Genomic DNA, 22,437 nt, shown 5'->3' with positions numbered 1-22,437 from the left:
TTCAAAGCTAGAAGAACTTAAGTCTTCTCAGATAAGCATATGAATGAACTGAGGGAGGTAAACAAAAAATGAAATTAAAAAAGATGAGGTCTGATAGTGGAGCAGCTGGATAAGAAAAATCAAAACAAGATCAGTAATTTAAAGCTTATTCCAGCTATAATGCAGTTTATCTTGATTTAAGGTAGCATCACATGGCATACTTCTGAGTTCATTCCCAGATCTGTGTAATTTCTGGCACTACAGGGTCATCTCATTTTGGATCACACAGCAGTAAACAAATGGATAAAATCTTTAGAAATAGTTAAAGTAGACCACTGTGATCTTAGAATATTGAGACAAATGTCTCCATTACTGTTAGTATTTGGATGATAAATTCTTGTTGTAAATGCAAATTTAGGTGGTTTAAAGGGGTAGTCTATAGGAAAATCAATTGTCAAAAAGAATAAACCTCCTTGATATGGGCTGTCATTAGGTCCCATAATTATGACTTTCCAGTGAAATATATCATCCCCAACTGGACCTGCAGAGCATTGTGTTGGAGGGTCACTGACCCAAACCACTAAGTCCTTATTAATTCATTTCAGTGCCATAGTCTGCTTTTCATCTGGCTCCTATCTTGGTGTGTGCTCAAAGGTCCGTCCAAAACTCTTGATTATCAGGGCAGTGGGGAAAGATTGTCTCTCAGTCTCCCATCTGCTATGCCAGACACAGGTGCAGGGGGCCAGAGCCGCGTCCCTGCGTAGCAGCAGGTGCCTCCATGGCCCTACTTCTGTTTTCTTTTGATAGTGTTGTCATGCTACATCTTTCCCCATCTTTTAATCTATATGTCTTTATGTTTACAAAAAGTTTCTCATGGATACATTTTTATAGTGGGTTTCTCATGGGTAATGTTTTTTTTTTTTTAATCCACTCTGAAAATCTCAATTGGTGGATTTAGATCACTGAAGTTCAAAGTCCTTACTGATATAGTTGAATTAATTATTTTTATTTATTTTATTTTTTGGTAGCAGGGATTGGACTCAGGGGCACTCAAAAACTGAGCCACATCCCTAGTTCTATTTTGTATTTTTATTTAGAGACAGGGTCTCACTGAGTTGCTTGGTGCCTCCCCATTGCCAAGGCTGGCTTTGAATTTGAGATCCTCCTTTCTTAACCTCCCAAACCCCTGGGATTGCAGGCATGTGCCGCTGCAATCATATTTATTACTTTTAAAAGAATCAGGGGCTAGGGATATAGCTCAATTGATAGAGTGCTTGCCTCAAATGCACAAGGCCTTGGGTTCAATCCCCAGCACCACAAACAAAACAAAAAACAGGACTGGGAATTGAACACAAGGGTGCTTTACAACTGAGCCACATCCGCATCACTTTCTATTTTTTATTTTGAGATAGGGTCTTGTTAAATTGTCAAGACTGGCCTTAAACTTGTGATCTTCCTGCCTCAGCCTTCTGAGTAGCTGGGATTATAAGCATTTGTATGCCTTCTATTGACAAATGTTTATTCAGGTCTTTTGCCCATTTTCTTTTAGAGTTATTTTCTTGTTATTAAGGAATTTGAGATCTTTATATTTTTTAAATATTAGTACCTACCCAACATAAGACTTGCGAATATTTTTTCCTAATCTTGGAGTTGTTTCTTCACTGTTCCTTGTTTCCTTTGCTATGTAAAAGCTTTCTAGTTTGATGTAATTCCACTTGTTTATTTTTGCTTTTGTTGCCTTTACTTTTGGAGTCATATCCAAGAAATCATTGACCAGACTAATGTCATGGAATTTTCCAGTTTTCTTTCAGTAGGTCTACAGTTGCAGGTTATGTCTAAATCTTTAATCCATTTTGAGTCGATTCTTTTTTTTTTTTTTTAATTTTATTTATTTATTTTTATTATTGTACACAAGTGGGATACATGTTGTTTCTCTGTTTGTACATGGCGTAAAGGCATACCATTTGTGTAATCATAAATTTACATAGGGTAATGTTTGATTCATTTTGTTATTTTTTTCCCTTCCCCCCACCCCTCCCACCCCTCTTTTCCCTCTATGCATGCAGTCCTTCCTTCCTCCATTCTTGCCCCCCTCCCTAAACCTAACTCTAACCCTAACACTAACTCTTCCCACCCCCCATTATGTGTCCTCATCCACTTATTAGCGATATCATTCTTCCTTTGGTTTTTTGAGATTGGCTTATCTCACTTAGCATGATATTCTCCAGTTTCATCCATTTGCCTGCAAGTGCCATAATTTTATCATTCTTTATGGCAGAGTAATATTCCATTGTATATATATACCACAGTTTCTTTATCCATTCATCAATTGAAGGACATCTAGGTTGGTTCCACAATCTGGCTATTGTGAACTGAACAGCTATGAACATTGATGTGACTGTATCTCTGTAATATGCTGATTTTAAGTCCTTTGGGTATAGGCCAAGGAGTGGGATAGCTGGGTCAAATGGTGGTTCCATTCCAAGTTTTCTAAGGAGTCTCCACACTGCTTTCCAGAGTGGCTGCACTAATTTGCAGCCCCACCAGCAATGTATGAGTGTACCTTTCTCCCCACATCCTCGCCAACACCTGTTGTTGCTTGTATTCTTGATAATCACCATTCTAATTGGGGTGAGATGGAATCTTAGGGTGGTTTTGATTTGCATTTCTCTTATTACTAGAAATGTTGAACATTTTTCCATATGTTTGTTGATTGCTTGTAGATCTTCTTCTGTGAAGTGTCTATTCATTTCCTTAGCCCATTTGTCGATTGGGTTATTTGTATTCTTGGTGTAGAGTTTTTTGAGTTCTTTATAGATTCTGGAGATTAGTGCTCTATCTGAAGTATGATTGGCAAAGATTTTCTCCCACTCTGTAGGCTCTTTCTTCGCATTGCTGATAGTTTCCTTTGCTGAGAGAAAGCTTTTTAGTTTGAATCTATCCCAGTTATTAATTCTTGCTTTTATTTCTTGTGCTATGGGAGTCCTGTTGAGGAAGTCTGGTCCTAAGCCGACATGTTGAAGCTCTGGACCTACTTTTTCTTCTATAAGATGCAAGGTCTCTGGTCTGATTCCGAGATCCTTAATCCATTTTGAGTTTAGTTTCGTGCATGGTGAGAGATATGGGTTTAGTTTCATTCTGTTGCATATGGATTTCCAATTCTCCCAGCACCATTTGTTGAAGAGGCTATCTTTTCTCCATTGCATATTTTTGGCCCCTTTGTCTAGTATGAGAAAATTGTATTTATTTGGGTTTGTGTCCGTGTCCTCTATTCTGTACCATTGATCCACCTTTCTATTTTGGTACCAATACCATGCCGTTTTTGTTACTATTGCTTTGTAGTATAGTTGAAGATCTGGTATTGTGATACCCCCTGCTTCACTCTTTCTGCCAAGGATTGCTTTAGCTATTCTGGGTTTTTTATTCTTCCAGATGAATTTCATAATTTCTTGCTCTATTTCTGTAAGGTACATCATTGGGATTTTAATTGGAATTGCATTGAATCTGTATAGCACTTTTGGTAGTATGGCCATTTTGACAATATTAATTCTTCCTATCCAAGAACACGGGAGATCTTTCCATCTTCTAAGGTTTTCTTTAATTTCTTTCTTTAGTGTTCTGTAGTTCTCATTGTAGAGGTCTTTCACCTCTTTTGTGAGATTGATTCCCAAGTATTTTATTTTTTTCGAAGCTATTGTGAATGGGGTAGTTTTCCTAATTTCTCTTTCTGAAGATTCATCGCTCATGTATAGAAATGCCTTAGATTTATGTGCATTGATCTTATATCCCGCTACTTTACTGAATTCACTTATGAGATCTAAAAGTTTTCTGGTGGAATTTCCTGGTTCCTCTAAGTATACAATCATATCATCAGCAAATAGGGATAGTTTGAGTTCTTCTTTGCCTATTCGTATCCCTTTAATTTCTTTGGTCTGTCTAATTGCTCTGGCTAGAGTTTCAAGGACGATATTGAATAGGAGTGGTGAAAGAGGGCATCCCTGCCTTGTTCCAGTTTTTAGAGGGAATGCTTTCAGTTTTTCACCATTTAGAATAATATTAGCCATGGGCTTAGTGTAGATGGCCTTTACAATGTTAAGGAATGTTCCCACTATCCCTATTTTTTCTAGTGTTTTGAGCATGAAGGGGTGCTGTATTTTATCAAATGCTTTTTCTGCATCTATCGAAATAATCATGTGATTCTTGACTTTAAGTCTATTGATATGGTGAATTACATTTATTGATTTCCTGATGTTGAACCAACCTTGCATCCCTGGGATGAAACCCACTTGATCATGGTGCACTATCTTTTTAATATGTTTTTGTATGCGATTTGCTAAAATTTTGTTGAGAATTTTTGCGTCAATGTTCATTAAGGATATTGGTCTGAAATTTTCTTTCCTCGATGTGTCTCTGTCTGGTTTAGGTATCAGGGTAATATTGGCTTCATAGAATGAGTTTGGGAGGGTTCCCTCCTCTTCTATTTTATGGAATACTTTGAGAAGTATTGGAATGAGCTCTTCTTTAAAAGTTTTGTAGAACTCGACTGAGAACCCATCTGGTCCTGGACTTTTCTTTGTTGGTAGGCTTTTGATGACTTCTTCTATTTCATTACTTGAAATTGGTCTATTTAAATTGTGTACATCCTCTTCGTTCAGTTTAGGCAATTCATAGGTCTCTAGAAACCCGTTGATGTCTTCGAAATTTTCTATTTTGTTGGAGTATAGATTTTCAAAATAGCTTCTAATTATGTTTTGTATTTCAGTCGTGTCTGTTGTGATATTTCCTTGTTCATTCCGAATTTTAGTGATTTGGGTTTTCTCTCGTCTTCTGTTAGTGTGGCTAAAGGTTTATCAATTTTGTTTATTTTTTCGAAGAACCAACTATTTATTTTGTCAATTTTTTGTATTGCTTCTTTCGTTTCAATTTCGTTGATTTCAGCTCTGAGTTTAACTATTTCCTGTCTTCTACTACTTTTGGTGTTGGTCTGTTCTTCTTTTTCTAGGGCTTTGAGCTGTAGTGTTAGGTCGTTTATTTGTTGAGTTTTACTTCTTTTATTAAATGCGCTCCATGAAATAAATCTTCCTCTAAGTACTGCTTTCATAGTGTCCCAGAGATTTTGATATGATGTTTCTTTGTTCTCGTTTACCTCTAAGAATCTTTTAATTTCCTTCCTAATATCTTCTGTTATCCATTCATCATATAATAGCATATTGTTTAATCTCCAGGTGTTGGAGTAGTTTCTGTTTTTTACTCTTTCATTAATTTGTAACTGCAATCTATTATGATCTGATAGAATACAAGGTAGTGTCTCTATCTTCTTGTATTTGCTGACATTAGCTTTGTGGCATAATATATGGTCTATTTTAGAGAAGGATCCATGTGCTGCTGAGAAGAAAGTGTATTCGCTCTTGGTTGGATGGTATATTCTATAAATGTCTGTTAAGTCTAAATTATTGATTGTGTTATTGAGATCTATGGTTTCTTTGTTCAATTTTTGTTTGGAAGATCTGTCCAGTGGTGAGAGAGGCGTGTTAAAATCACCAAGTATTATTGTGTTATGGTCTATTTGGTTTCTAAAATTGAGAAGGATTTGTTTAACATACATGAATGAGCCACTGTTTGGGGCATAGATGTTTATGATTGTTATATCTTGCTGATTTATGCTTCCCTTAAGCAGTATGAAATGTCCTTCCTTATCCCTTCTGACTAACATTGACTTGAAGTCCACATTATCTGAAATGAGTATGGATACTCCAGCTTTTTTGCTGAGTCCATGTGCATGGTATGTTTTTCCCCATCCTTTCACCTTTAGTCTATGGGTATCTCTTTCTATGAAGGTGAGTCTCTTGCAGGCAACATATTGTTGGATCTTTCTTTTTAATCCAATCTGCCAGTCTGTGTCTTTTGATTGATGAATTCAGGCCATTAACATTCAGGGTTATTATTGAGATATGATTTGTATCCCCGGTCATTTGGTTCATATTTAAAATTTTATTTATTTATTTATTTTTTTTGACAGATCTTGGTTCCTCCCTTATTTGACAGTTCCTTTAGGATAATTCCTCCCTTTGCTGATTTGCTTCTTTGTTTTTTATTTCTTCCTCATGAAATATTTTGCTGAGAATGTTCTGTAATGCTGGTTTTCTTTTTGTAAATTCTTTTAGCTTTTGTTTATCATGGAAAGATTTTATTTCATCGTCAAATTTGAAGGTAAGTTTTGCTGGGTATAAGATTCTTGGTTGGCATCCATTTTCTTTCAGAGCTTGAAAAATGTTGTTCCAGGCCCTTCTAGCTTTTAGGGTCTGGATTGAAAAATCTGCTGATATCCGTATTGGTTTCCCCCTGAATGTAATTTGGTTCTTTTCTCTCACAGCCTTTAAAATTCTGTCTTTATTTTGTATGTTAGGTATTTTCATTATAATGTGCCTTGGTGTGGGTCTGTTGTAATTTTGTGTATTTGGAGTCCTATAAGCCTCTTGGACTTGATTTTCCATTTCATTCTTCAGATTTGGTAAATTTTCTGATATTATTTCATTGAATAGATTGTTCATTCCTTTGGTTTGTTTCTCTAAGCCTTCCTCAATCCCAATAATTCTCAAATTTGGCCTTTTCATGATATCCCATAGTTCTTGCAGATTCTGTTCATGATTTCTTACCATCTTCTCTGTTTGTTCAACTTTGTTTTCGAGGTTAAATATTTTGTCTTCAATATCTGAAGTTCTGTCTTCCAGGTGTTCTATCCTATTGGTTATGCTTTCTATGGAGTTCTTAATTTGGTTTATTGTTTCCTTCATTTCAAGGATTTCTGCTTGTTTTTTTTTCAATATCTCTAACTCTTTATTGAAATGATCTTTTGCTTCCTGAATTTGCTCTGTTAACTGTTGATTGGTGCGATCATTCAATGCCTGCATTTGCTCTTTCATCTCATCATTCAATGCCTGCATTTGCTCTTTCATCTCATCGTTTGCTTCCCTGATCATTTTAATTATGTACATTCTGAACTCCCTTTCTGTCATTTCTTCTGCCATGCTGTCGTTGGATTCTATTGATGTAACATCTAGATTTGTTTGGGGCCTTTTCTTCCCTTGTTTTCTCATATTGTTCATTAATCAGTGGGTCATTAAGATTTCCTCTATTGACTTATAATGTCCCTGAAGATTGCTAGTATATCCCCTTCTTATCCTTCAGTAGCCTGAAGTCTTGGAGGAAGTTGATAATGCAGAGCTCCACGAAGAAGCTGCCTCTCTAGGGGTGGTGACCCTCAGGTGGCGTATATTCCCTGCTAGTGGGCAGAGGTGCCTCCACTTGTTGACCAATGGTCATCCAACGGGGAACTAGGCTGTGGGCTGAGGCAAGGCCTGTTTGTGCCTGTGTCTCTGGTTTTACCGTCCCTGTGAGAAAACCTCTCCCGGCAGGGAAGACTCACTCGGTGGGGACGTCTCGCTGGTCAGTTCCCCTCCTAGAGGTTCCCCTCAATCTACAACTACCGCCTGGGCTGGGCTGTCTTCCTCTGCAATGTTCCCAGGGGCCCGGACCTACCTCCTGGGCCTGGGAGCCTCACCCTCTGCAGGCGAGTCTCCTTAGGCTGCCTCTCCCAGAGAATCCGCCCGCAGTCCTGTAAACTTCACTCCGCCCCTAGGCGTGTCTCTGTGTGGCTCTTCCAGCAAGAAGCCACCTAGCTCCTGGGACCCTGCTCTGCACCTAATCGCCTGGTTATGCGGCCCCTCCTCTGAGCCGCCACCTGGAGCCCCGTACAATAGCTCCGATATCCAGAGACCCGCCACACACCTCCTCCTCCGGACAGCGGCCCGGTTTCCGATGCAGTCACTAGGAGTCCAAGCAACTCACTTCGTGTCTCCTCCTCCTGCCAACCGCCCGTAGCCCTAGGCAGTCACTCCAAACCCAAGTGACCTGCCCTGTTCCTCCTCCTCCTCCTCGGGGTAGCCCCCCGCCCCTGGGTGTTCAGGAGCGGTGGCTCCGAGTCCAAGCGACCCACCGTGCTCCTCCTCCAGGCAGGCCACCGGTGTTCAGGAGCGGTCGCTTTGAGTGCAGTCAACTCATCACTCTCCTCCTCCTCTGGCAACCGCCTGTGGCTCTGATCTGAGTCGATTCTTATGTAAGTGATGAGATAAGGGTCAACTTTATTCTTCTGAATATGTAATCAGTTTCCCCAACACCATTTATTGAATAGGCTATTCTTTCCTATTGAATAGGAAACACACAATAGGCTATTGTGTGTTCTTGGTCCATTGTAAAAAATTAACTGACCTGCTGAATGCAGTGGCACATGCCTGTAATAACCAGCTGAAACTCAGGGGGCTAAGGTAGGAGGATCACAAGTTGGAGGCCAGCCTCAGCAATTTAGTGAGCTCCTCAGCAACTTAGTGAGACCCTGTCTTAAAATTTAAAAATACATACAAGGACTGGGACCATAGATGTGTTGGTTTATTTCCTGACTTTCTATCCTATGTCATTGTTCAATATGTTTGTTTTTATGCCAGTACCATGCTGTTTCCATGCTGTTTTGGTTACTATAGCTCTGTATTAGATTTTGAAATCAGGAAGTGTTATGCCTTCAGCTTTGTTCTTTTTTTTTTTTTTTTTTTTTTGTATTTTTAGTGCTGGGGATTGAACCCAAGGGTGCTTTTACCACTGAGTCACATACCCAGTTCTCTTTTTACTTTTTATTTTGAGACAGATTCTTGCAAAGTTGCTGAGAGTCTTGCTAAGTTTCTGAGGTTGACATCAAAATTTTAGTCCTCCTGCCATAGCCTCCTGAGAGGTTGGGATCAACAGATATGTGCCACTGAACCTGGCAGCTTTGTTCTTTCTGATCAAGATTGCTTTGATGTGCTGGGGAGATAGCTTAGTCAGTAGAGTGCTTGCAAGGTCCTGGGTTCCATCCCCAGCACCGCCAAAAAAAAAAAAAAAAAAAAAAAAAAAAGATTGCTTTGAGCCAGGTACAGTGGGTACATACTGATAATCACAATAGCTTGGGAGGCCGAGACAAGAGGATCACAAGTTTAAGGCCAGCTTCGCAACTTAGCAAGATCCTGTTTCAAAATAAAATATAAAAAGGACTGGGGATGTGGCTCAGTGGTAAACTACCCCTGGGTTAAATCTCCAGTCACTCTCAACCAAAGAAGATTGCTTTGGATATTGAAGTCTTTTTGTAATTCTATATGAATTTTAAGGTTTCATTTCCCATTTCTATGATGAATGGCCTTGAAATTTTTTTTCTTGGTTCTCAGGATTGAACCCAGGGCCTTGCACATGTACTCTACCATTGAGCTACATCCCCCCTCTTTGAAAAGTGACTCTTTAGATCACTTATATTAGTATAGACATTTTAACAATATTAATTCTTCCAATCCATGCAAATGGGAATATCTTTCCATTCATTTGTGTTGTCTTCAATTTTTTCATCAATGTTTTATAATTTTCAGTGTATAGCTCTTTCACCCATTAAATTTATTTTTATTTGTTCTAATTAGTTATATATGACAATAGAATGCATTTTGTCACATCACACATAAGTGGAATATAACTTCTCACTCATATGGTTGTATACATGGTGTAAAAATTTATTCTTAAGTATTTTATTTTTTGCTGCTATTGTATATGGGATTATTTTCTTCTTAATGTCCTTTTTACAAAGTAATTTTATTTTTGCCTCTCAATAGGTAAATATTTTCACCTCTGGAGTCTATCAGAATTTTTTCTTTATCTTTGATTTTCTGTAGTTTGACTATGATATGCCTAAGTGTAGGTTTTTTTATTTTTTATCCTGGTTAGTAGTCTCTGAGCTTCCAAAATCTGTGTTTTGGTGTCTGACATTACTCTGAGCCAATTTCCAGTCATCATTATTGCTTCAAATATTGCTTCTGTTCCTTTCTTATTCTGGCATTTCCATTATGCTTATGTTATACTTTTTATAACCTTAACACAGTTCTTGGATATTTGGTTCTCTTTCTTCAGTTTTCTTTATCTTTGCTTTTCAGTTTTAAAAGTTTCTATTGTTATATTCTCAAGTTCAGAGATTTTTTTTTCTTGGCAGTGCCAAGTCTACTTAATGAGCCTCTTTATCACATTATTCATGTTAGTCTTTTTCATCTAGTATTTTTTATAGATTTTTTTCTTAGAATTTCCATCTCTGTTTGTATTATCCATCTCATTTTGCATATTGTTGACCCTTTTCTTCTAGTGCCCTTATAACATTTATCATAGTTGTTTTATTTATTTATGTAGTTATTTTTGTGGTGCTGGGAATTGAACCTTGTACCTGCAAGGCAAGCACTCTACCAACTGAGCCACAACCCCTGCCCTACAGTAATACTTTTTTCCTAATTACAAAATTAATGCATGTTCAACTAAAGAAAATTTGGAAAATATAATCAAGTACATCCCCAGAAATTCCAACCATGGTGAATACTTAAGACATTTCTAAATTTAGATATAAGAGGGCTGTGCAATAAGTAATAAGTTATTGCCAAGCCCTGTTCTTACTGGCTTGGGTCCTGGGAGAAATTTTGTCTCCTTAATGTGACTTGTACAAATATGAATTCCATGCTAATTTTACAAGTTTATCTTTTTGAGTTCAGGAAGCATTCATTTTCCCTGTGACTCACCTCTATTCCCACAAATATGTTTAAGAGCAGTTTGTAATACAATTAACTTTCTTTTCTTATTTCTAGGTCTAAGAAGATTCCTAAGCGACTGTAAAATGAAATGCAAGTCTATTGAAAGTACATTTCAATATGTGTCAGTAAAATGCCTATTTTGTTCTCCTTTCAAGGACACACATACTACATTTTGTGGTTTGTTTGTACTAGGGATTAATTCTGGGTTGCTTTATCATTGAGCTATATCCCCAGCCTTTTTTATCTTTTATTTTGAGGCAGGATTTTACTGAGTTGCTGAGACTGACCTGGAACTTACAATTCTTCTACCTTAGCCTCTCAAGTAGCTGTGATTACAGGGATTCACCACCACAACCAGCTATTCTTTGCTTTCATACGCTGCCTGTAGTTCTTCATTTATACACTATTGCTATGGCCACTCAGGGAAGGATACCTTCTGTTCTAAAGTACTGAATATAAAGCTTCATCAAACCCTGAGGAAGGCTGAGTCATAAAAGAGACATCATCATGGGCCCCTGATCTGATGACAAAATGGCACAGTTAAATTTCCTCCAATCCAAATATAAAGATATCTCAGAAGTAAGAAATGGGTATAAAGTAGGAAAATAAAACCCAGTATAAATCCCCAGAGAATCCGGGGATCTGTCAAGGGAAATAGTTACACTGTACAGAGAAAGGTCAGGCTTCCAATATGGGAGTAGATTTGAGGAGAAATTTCCAGTTGGGCTTTTTTTTCTATCTACTATACTACCCAGATCGGTGCATTCCCCATCAGCCCTATTGAAATTCTAAAATGTAGAGGTGCCAAGTGGCTCATAGGGAACATTATTGGGATGCAGGATTGAAATACCAAAACCAATGAATCCTGGCTCTACCTTCCCCTTCTAAGCCTTCTTTTCACCCAGAAAGCTATGAAAAATACATTCCCAGGGTGTGGTATAGAGAGGTTCCTTAAGGGGCAAAGCCCTCTACAAGAACAATACAAATGAAGCTATTCAAAGTTGGATCCCCAACTCACCAGGAGTGGCATAAGCTAAGCCTAAGCTTTGATTATTCCCACCTTTTTCTCCATCCATTTTCCACCAAGATAGCTGATACCCATAAGAGAAAATGACCTTACAGCTAAGAATAACTAGATGACTAGAAAGGCAATAAACTGAACAACCTATTCTAGATGACAAGAGTTAATACAAGCCAAATAAATGTCCCCAAAGAAATAAAGAAGACTATTGGTAGTGACTCAGAAATAAACAATTATTAAAAAAAAGAAATAACCAGACAAGGATTGCAAGTCCAAAACCAGCCTCAGCAACTTAGTGAAGCCCTTATCAAGACCCTGTCTTAAAATAAAAAATAAAAAGGTTGGGGGCACTGGGATTATAGCTCTGTGGTAGAGCACTTGCCTAGCACTGGTGAGGCACTAGGTTCGATCCTCAGTACCACATAAGATCATATGAAAATAAATCATATGTAAAAATAAATAAATCATACATAATAAATAAAATAAGGCTAAATGTAAAAAGGGGTTGAGGGACTGGGGACATGACTCAGTGGTTAAGCACTCCTGAGTTCAATTCCTAGTACCAAAAAAAAGAAAAGAAAAGACTAGGTAGGGAACCACCATATAACCCAGCTATACCACTCCTTGGTATTTATCCTAAACAATTAGCATACTATAACAATACATAATACATGCTTATCCATATTTATAGCAGCACAAGTCATAATAATCAAACTATGAAAACAGTCTAGGTATCCATCCATGGGTGAAGAGATTAAGAAAATGTGGCATAATGGAGTTTTATTCAGTCATAAAGAAGAATGAATTTATGTCATTTACAGGATGGAACTTGAGAACATTATGTTAAGCAAAATAAGCCAAACTCAAAAAGTCCAGGGTCATATATTTTCTCTCATATGTGGAAGCTAGAAAGGAAAAAGGAAAAGAAAGTTGTGGGGGTGTGAAGTCTGAAGAAAATCAAAGGAGATCAGTAGAGTAGAGGAAAAGAACCAGAAGGAAGGAGAAGAAGAGGGAAAGGGGAAATATTTGGGAATGATACTGGCCAAATTATATTGTTATATTTTGTACATGTACAAATATATAATAAAGAATCCCACCATTATATACCACTGTAATGTACCAATTAAAAATATGGGAAAAAAGGAAAGAAATATAGGAGTTGGACATAGAAATGACAACATTCATATAATAGGAGTAATAATGAGAAGAAAAAAGAAAGTGGAGGGAAGCTGATAGAGTGAAAAACAAGGGAGGACTTCCAAAATCAGGTTAACACTGAAATGGCTTATGGAGTGAAAAATGGGGCTGATGTGGAAAAAAGGAATACTTGGTGATATTTTAATGAAATTTAAGATGAATATTAAATCAGCTTAACAAAGGTAGAGATAATTCTAAAAACTTTCTGAAGAGGAGCAGAAGAAAATGTATTCTCACCAAGAAAATGTATTTATTAATGCTATCGGTTTCTCAAGAGTGACATTCAAAGCAGGTTAAAAAAAAACTAATATTTTCAAAATGTTGAAAAAAGAAACTGACTCTAAATTTTTATATTTAACCAAACTAGCATTTAAATTTGAAGATATAATAAATATATTCCCAGACCTTCAAGGTCTCAGCAAATTATCATAAAAAGAAAATACTCTTGAAGAAGTAATCTGTCAAATAGATGTATTTAGGAAACGCTATAAAATGTAAGGAAGTAAAAATGGAAAAATAACTTGGTGGAGTTTATTGTCTAAAAATGCATATATGGGGCTGGGGTTGTAGCTCAGTGCTACAGCACTTACCTAGCATGTGTGAGGCACAGGGTTCATTTCTCAGCACCACATTAAAAAAAATAAAGTTATTGTGTCCTTCTACAACCAAAAATATTTTTAAAAATAAAAAAGCATACTATATTTAAATATAGAGATATAGACATATGCCAAAAAAATCCAGATGTAACAAAATGAGGAACCAGGGTGAAACGTTCAGAGGACCCAGAAGAATAAACACTAGAAGAACAAATGCAAAATTCATACCTTTGAAACCTATAGGGAAAAAAATTGATTTATCCAAGGAGATGAACAAGAAACAAAAATAAATGAAAGTTCAAATTAAGATGGAAAAGAAAGCACTAACAAAAGTAATTTAAGCTGGGTATGGTGGCCCACACCTGTAATCCCAGTGTCTTAGGAAGCTGAGCCACGAGGATTGCAAGTTCAAAGCTAGCTTCAGCAATTTAGCAAGCCCCTAAGCAAAATAGAAAAATAAAAGGGGAATGTGACTCAGTGGTTGAGTGCAATCCCTGGTATCAAAAAAAAAAAAAAAAAAAAGTAGTTTAATAAATTGGTTAAATTCACCAAATTAAAAAATAGAATTCTCAGGGCAGGGGAGATAGCTCAGTTGGTAGAGTGCTCGCCTTGCAAGCACAAGGCCCTGGATTCGATCCCCAGCACCGCAAAAAAAAAAAAAAAAAATAGATTCTCAAAATGAATTTAAAAACAAGATCCAGTAATAATACTATCCATAAGAGACACACTTAAAAGGACAAAACAAGTTAAAACAAAGGAAGAGGAAAAGGCAAATATGAAACAAAAGAAAATCAAACACACATCTAATAACAGACAAAAACAGATTCCAAGACAAAAGAAATTATTAGGGGCAAAGGAAAAGAGGAGATAAAAAAAATGTGTACCAATCATTAAGAGAGATACGACAATATAACCTCACAATATGTAAAGCAATAATTGACCTCTGACTCTCCCATAATAACATTGCCTCATCTGCAGCCCACTCAAGTAATGCCTATAATTCCCACATCCTGCTTTATCATTTGGCCTAGAAGTGGCCCAGGAATTCTCTGCACTCCTCAAGACTACTTACAGAGCATTCTCCCCATTTCCTAATCACACAAAACTTCAAATCTCTTGTTATTTTATTGAACTGTATACCATCCATTACCCTTCCTGTTAAAGTTTTCTACCTGCTTCTTGCCGATTACTACTCTAGCCAATCCTTCTGTCATAATTCCTAACAATTTCAGTATTCCTATGGGCCTTTCCAACACCTGGTTTCTGTTTTCTTATTATCTTCCAGTGACTCAGTCCTCTAGCAATTTGTTATGCCCTTGACCTCATTATTACAAAAACAAAAACAAAAACTTACAACCCTCCCAAATATTTTATTCTTCAAACTTTACCACTTTATAGTTCATTTCCTCTAATACCTCAACTCTGATAATTCTTTGGTCTTCAAAGGAAACTTTACATCGCTGATTTTGTCACCTTTTTAATGTTCCTCACTGTCTCATATCCTCAATTCCTTTGTTATTCAGTTTAAATTCCATGGTCAATAATTATATCAGTCCTTGGCATATACTCTCAACTCCTATTTACTTTCTCCTCTCTTGATTTGAAGTATTTCTTGGCTGACCCCAACCCAGTTTAACTGTAGTCTTCTCTGACTATTCATACTTGTACCCTGGCAGCTGACGTGGCTTCAGGAAAACATATGAAGTTGCTGACTGTTCTCAGTTTGATTATTAACCTCCAGTGGCTCCAGAATGTGACCTGGCAAACATTTTATTTCTCTAATCCATTCACTCTGCTTTCCCATTCAACAATTTTGTATTTTCTCCTGTTTCCTTAACTCTCTAAGACCTTTTCTTCCATATTCATTCTTGGTTCCTTATTGGCTTATTGACTTAGCGCCTTATTGCATTAGGAGCAATCATTATTAACTACATATGCTTCTGCCATATCTCCCTAACCTATGTGCATCCATATAGTCTACTTCTCTTGTGGATGAATTGTCTAACTCACACCTAATATCAGCCTAGCCTCTCTACTTGTAGGTAGATCCCATCTCCTCTTCTATTCAAGGATATTCCTTCAATAATAATATTTTTCTCTCTCTCTCTCTCCCTCTCTCTCTCTCTCCTTCCCTTCCTCCCTCCCTCTCTCTCACTACCCGCCATCATTCTTTCCCTCTTTGACATGATTTCTTCCCTCAACTTAAAAAAATAAGCAATAAGCAACTCTCTTTTACCCACTTGCCCTGCCAGCTACTGCCTATCGCCTGCCCTCTGTTTTGGACAAAATTCCTTTTTAAAAATTGTATAAATTCACTCTCTCCAATTTCCCTCCTCTCCTAAACTCATTTCTGATCTGGGTTTTGCCCCTATTCTACCATCAAACCACCTCCCACTAAGACACCAACAACTTCCACACTGTTTGAACTAATGATCAATTTTCAGTCCTTATCTTTGAGTTATCAGCAACATTTGAAACTGCTGGTCACTTTGAGATAATATGTTCATATGACTTTCAAAACATCATACTCTCCTGGTTTGCTTTCTACCTTTCTGGTCACTTATCACTTATACTTTTTTTGTTGTTGTTGTTGTAGATGTACATAATACTTTCTTTATTGATTTATTTTTATGTGGTGCTGAGAAATGAACCCAGTGCCTCACATGTGCCAGGCAAGTGCTTTATCACTGAGCTACAACCCTAGCCCTCTTCTACATCTTTTTAAGGGTTCCTCCATCTCCCTGACCTCAAAATATTGAGTTGACCAGAGTTTACTGTCTTTTGGACTTTTCCTGTCTACATTCCCTTGGTGGTCTTGCTGAGTCTTATGACATTAAATACCACACATATGCTAATGAATTCAAATTTATTTCTCAGCTTCAACTTTGACTCTGAACTTTGCCTCTAACTCCTAGTTCTATATACCCAACTATCTACTGGATATCTCCTTTTGGCAGAGTGCCTGATAGCACCAAGCCTAGTTCTTATTTCTGCCTACTTTTTTTCTTTTCTTTCTATCTTTTTTTTTTTTTTTTTTCAGAGGTGACCACTCAGGATCTCACATGTGCAGCAAGCCTAGCCTATTTCTTTTAAACCCAGAGGCACTTTACCACTGGCTATACCTCCAGTCCTTTTTATTTTTTATTTTGTGACAAGGTCTCATTAAGTTGCAGATTCTTGTTACATTGCTGAGGCTGGCTAACTTGTGATCCTCCTGCCTTAGCCTCCTGAGTCACTGGAATTATAGGCATGCACGAGGCACAGCAAGCCCGTTTCTTATGTTTTATCCCTGGTGATACATTTTGCTTTGAATTTTAGCTTGAAGCTAACTGATATGAAAGAGCTACCCGGTTTGTTCTCTTTCTTGCTCTGTGATTATAGATGGGAATATCTATTTATATCCCTTTATCTTGAACTTGGCCATGTTCTTTCATTTTTTTGGGGGGGGGTAGGTAGTGGGGATTGAACTCAGGGCACTTGACAGTTGAGCTACAACCCCAGCCCTATTTGTATTTTATTTAGAGACAGGGTCTCACTGAATTGCTTAGCACATCACTTTTGCTGAGGCTGGCTTTGAACTCGTGATCCTCCTGTCTCACCTCCAAAGCCACTGGGATCACAGGCATGTGCCACCACATCCAGCAGCATATTCTTTCATTTTAAATGTGTCTCTAATAGATAATATATTCCTAGATCTCGATTTGTATTTATTTATTTATTTATTTGTGGGACTGGAGATGGAACTCAGGGGTACCCTACCACTAAACTATGTCCCTTGCCCTTCCTTTTTTATTTTATTTTGAGACAGGGTCTCATTAAGTTGCCAAAGTTGGCCTCAAACTTATGATACTCCTGTCACAGCCTACTGAGTAGCTGGGATCATAGGTATATAACATGGCACCTGGCTACAATTTTTAAATCTTGTCTAAGACCCAACCTAAATTTCTGCCTTCTCTTTATTGACTTAACTGATTAACATTAGTTGTGATTTCAGTTATATTAAGATTTATTTTTGCCATTGGAGATGAGTGAGATGGAAACCATTTCTAATGAATTGGATAAGAAAGAAAAGATGTAAATAATCAAATTGCATAATAAAAATCAAGGGAACTAGCTACAGATACAATGGAGATAGAACCAATATTACGGGGGGCAGGGCTGTAGCTCAGTGGTAGTGTTTGCTTAGCATGTATGATGCTCTGGGTTCTAGCCCAATTGCCACACATAAAAATGATTTATGACCAACTATAGGTTAATACATTTAATAACATTTGATGAAGAGGATAATTTTTAGAAAATTATATGATGCCAAAATTGGTAGAAGAAATTATGTATGAATAGGCCAAGTACCTATAAATAAATTGGTAATCAAAGGTTTTACACATAGAAAAATAGCATTAGACTTATAAGATTTTATAGTGAGTTTTGCCAAGCCTTCTAGGAACAGGTAACCCCTTTATTAATCAAACTATTTCAGAAAATAGGAAAAGAAGAAAAGCTGTCTAACTCTATTCCAAGATCAGATAAAGACAGCATAAGAAAAGAGAATCATAAATCCATATTACTGGTGAAAATAGATTTTAAAAAACAGATATAAGGGCTGGGGTTATGGTTCAGTGGTAGAGCATTTGCCTAGCATGTGTGAGGCCCTGTGTTCAATCCTCAGCACCACATAAAATAAAATAAAGGTATTGTGTCCACCTATAACTAAAACAAAATATTAAAAAAAAAAAAGATTTAAAAAGTATTAGATAATCCTAGCTACTAAGGAGGCTGTGGAAGAAGAGTTGTAAGTTCAAGGCCAACCCAGGCAACTTTCCAAGACCTGTCTCAAAATTTTTAATTAAAAAAAATTTTTTTTTCTGGTACCATGTATTGAACTCAGGGGAACTTAACTGCTGAGCCACATCCCCAGTCCTTTTTATTTTTTATTCTGAGACAGGGTCTCACTAAATTGCTTAGGGCCTCACCAAATTGCTGACACTGACTTTGCATTGAACTCCAGTTCCTCCTGCCTCAGCCTCCAGAGCTGCTGCGATTACAGGCGCGGACCACTGTGCCCAGTTCAAATGTTTTTTTAAATATGAAAAGGGCTGGAGTATAGCTCAGTGGCAGAGCACTTTCTGAGCATGTGTAAGGCACTGGAGTCAATCATCAACACACATACACACACATGAAGTCAAGATTTTCTTCAAGGAATACAAGAATGACTTAACGTGAAGAAACTATATGTTATTAACATTATACAATCATCCCAAGAGTTGTGAATATAACACCTGATGAACATTTATGCTTGAAAATTCTTCAGAGAAACAGTAATATTATTTCCATATGTTAGCAATAATGAAATGGAAATGGCAAGCTACCATTCATAGTAGCATCAAAGCCTATAAAACATGAAAATTAATTCCTGAATATGGCATAATACCTTTAATCCTAAAATTTTAAAAATTTTGTTAAAGGGCCTAAAAGAAGATCTTTAAAAAACAGATCAATGCTGTTCTTAGAAGGTCTAAAATGAAAATCAAAAAACTATGTTCTTAGGTAATACAACTCAGTAAAGATGTCAATTCTTTCTCAATTCAATCTATAACTTAAAACCAGTTAAATTCTAGAAAACATTTTAAAACATTAAGTTAAAAAATATTAATTGGGTTGGGGATTGGAGTTCAGTGGTAAAGTACATGGGTATAAGGTCCTGGGTTCAATACCCAACAGCAAAAAAGAAAAGATGTTAGTTTGACCTTTTTTTAGAAACTTGACAAACTCATTCTAAAATGTACTCTGAACAGTAGGTCAATGAAAAGACAAGCCAACTTTGAAAGTTATAAAGGGGATAATAATACCAACTATTAAGATCCCAACACACTATAGACATTAAAGAAAAAAAACACCTAGATCTGAGGACGTATCTCAATGGTAGAGTGCTTGCCAAACATATACAAGTTTGATTGTCAGTGCTGCAAAACAAAACAAAACTTGACAGACACAAGGACAAATAAACCAATGGAACAGTTAAGCTCAGTCATAGATTCATGACGCATAGAACCTGACATGAAAAAGTGGCACCATAAAAGTGGCTAAGCTACCTTCATGAGGAAAGGACAGGTTATTTAGAAATTATGTTGATCAAACTGGTGGAATAAAAATTAAGTTAGATTCCTCCTATACTTTAATTACGAGGTGAATTTCATGTATATTAAAGATATAATTGGAAAAATAAAACCATGACAACAAAGACAAAAAAAATTAAAAAGGCCAGAAGTTGATGGATTATTTAATAGTGTGGCAAGATTTAAGAGGCATTAACAGATCTTGGTATCAATGTGTGCAGAAACTGACCTCTTGTGCACAGCAGGTGGAACTGTAAATGTCTTACCCTATTCTGGGAAGTTCCCTGGAAATGCTTGATGGATTTAACTGTGTGTGTGCCCTGTGGCCCCAAGATTCTACCTCCTAGATATGTGTCCTAGGAAAAAATGTTACATAGTTTACCACAGGAACATACATAAATGTTTATCCAGCTCTGTCCATGATAACAGGCAGGCAGAAGTTTTGTTTGGTTTGGTTTGGTCCTGGGGATTTTGAACCCTGTGATCACTACCACTTTGCTACAGCCCCAGCCCTTTTTAAAAAAAAATTTTTTTTTTGAGACATGGTCTCACTAAGTTGTTTAGGGCCTTACTAAATTGCCAAAGCTGGCCTCAAACTTGCAATCCTCCTGCCTCAGCCTCTTGAGTTGCTGGATTATAGGTGTGCTCCACTGTGCCTGGTACCACCCAAGTGTTTTAACCAAGAGAAAAGGTACATGAATTAAGGGGATACAGACTGGAAGAAATGTAGCAACTAAACTCAATACACTAGCTGTACATAGTGTGTTTATATAAACACAAATGTTAAAATGAAAAAAGAAAAAAGAAGGATATTTAAATCATAATTGTTATGGTTTAGATATATGATGTCCCCAAAAGCTCATATATGAGACAATGCAAGAAGGTGTAGAGGTAAAATGACTGGGTTATGAGAACCTTAATCCAATCAGTGAATTAATCCCCCAATAGAGATTAACTGAGTGGTTACTGAAAACAGGTAGGGTGTGGCTGGAGGAGGTAGGTTGTTGGGGGCATGCCTTTGGGGTTTATATTTTATGATGATGGGGAGAGCTCCCTCTTTCTCTGCTTCTTGGTGGCCATGCTTTCCTCTGCCACACTGTTCCACCATGATGTGCTGCCTCACTTGAGCCCTGAGGAATGGAGCTGGCCATATGTACTGAGATCTCTGAAACTGTGAGCCCCCCAACTTTTCCTCCTCTGATTGTTCTTGTCATGTTCTTTGGTCCTTTGGTTACAGGAGCAAAAAAATTGACTAAAACAATAATATTATTTATGCATATTAAAAACAAATACACCAGCCACATGTAGTAGCACACACCTATAATCCCAGCAATTTTGGGGAGGCTAAAGCAGGAGGATCACAAGTTTGAGCCCAACCTTGGAAACTTAGTGAGACCCTCAGCAATTCAGTGAGTCCTGTCTCAAAATAAAAAACAAAAAGGACTAGGGTATAGATCAGTGGTAAAATGTCCCTGGGTTTAATCCCCAGTACCATAAAAAACAACTACAACAAACATGTTTGTGACTCTTCCTGTGACTCCTCCCACACCTCCTCTTAAACACTAAACAGAGCACCAGGTTCAGTGGCCCATGCCTGTAATCCCAGGGGCTTGGGAGGCTGAGGCAGGAGGATCGCAAGTTCAAAGACAGCCTCAGCAACTTAGCAAGGATTTAAGCAACTTAGTGTGAGACCCTGTCTTAAAATATAAAAAAGGCTGGGTACGTGGCGCTGTGGTTAAATGCCCCTGGGTTCAATTCCCAGTACAAAAACAAACTATACAGAACAAAAAGAAATGCAAATAAAAATTCCTACAATGGATACTAAATGTAGGGAAAAAAACCTTACAATATCCAATTTACATGTGAGTTAGGAAAACTACATACACCAGCCAGATGCCCATGTGTATGGAGGCCACTGAAGCTGCTTGAAGGAGAAAGGGAAAATGGAAGATTCACTCCCAGAAGGAAGGTGCCCAAGACAGTGAGAACAGCTGAGAACTAGGCATATTAGTACAGGTTATAGGGCTCTGGAAAGGAGGGTAGTCTTGGTAAAATGTCTCTTTTGGGCTTTTTTTTTTAACTTGGGATTGAACCCAGGGGTGTTTTACTACAAAGCTATAGCCCCAGTTCTTTTTATTTTTTATTTTGAGACAGGGTCTCACTAAGTTGCTGAGGTTGTTCTCAAACTTGCAATCTTCCTGCCTCAGCCTCCCAAATTGCTGGGATTACAGGTGGGCACCACCATGCCCAACAAGATATCTCTTTTGGGACAAAGATGTCCTCTGGGAAGTAAAACACTCATTCCTGGTAATAAGTATCCTACTGGAAAAAGAGAAGAAGAACCAGAGGAAGTTTGATTACAAAACACACTGTAATTAAGAAAACTGTTCTTCACCTTAACAACAGAAGAGGGTGCTCTTGCACTGCAAAAACAGGAAAGACCCTCAAAATTGTTCCCATTTTCTCTAAAAGATTTCTAAGTTAAAAGCTGGGCCAGAAAAATCCCATATATTCAAACACAAATAGTAAAAACAATAAAAATTCAGTATACATACAAAGGTACTATATGGGGGAAAAAAAACCACATAAACAAGAACCACAAATTATAACAGTTAGATAAAAGCATGAAAAAAATGCTGTCCCAAATAAGAAAAGAAGTCAGGTACAGTGGTGTATGCCTGTGAACCCAGCAGCTGGGAGACTGAGGCAGAAGGATCACAAGTTCAAGGCCAACCTCAGCAACTTAGCAAGGCCCTAAGCAAATTAGTGAGACCCTGTCTCAAAATAAAATATAAAAAAGGACTGGGGATGTGGCTCAGTGGTTAAATGCCCCTGGGTTCAATCCTTGGTACAAAAAAAAAAAAAAAAAAAAAAAAAGGAAAAGAAAAGAA

Source organism: Sciurus carolinensis, chromosome 4, assembly GCF_902686445.1.
Source record: "Sciurus carolinensis chromosome 4, mSciCar1.2, whole genome shotgun sequence".
Taxonomy (NCBI): Eukaryota; Metazoa; Chordata; class Mammalia; order Rodentia; family Sciuridae; genus Sciurus; species Sciurus carolinensis.
Note: the sequence above shows the minus strand (reverse complement) of the source record.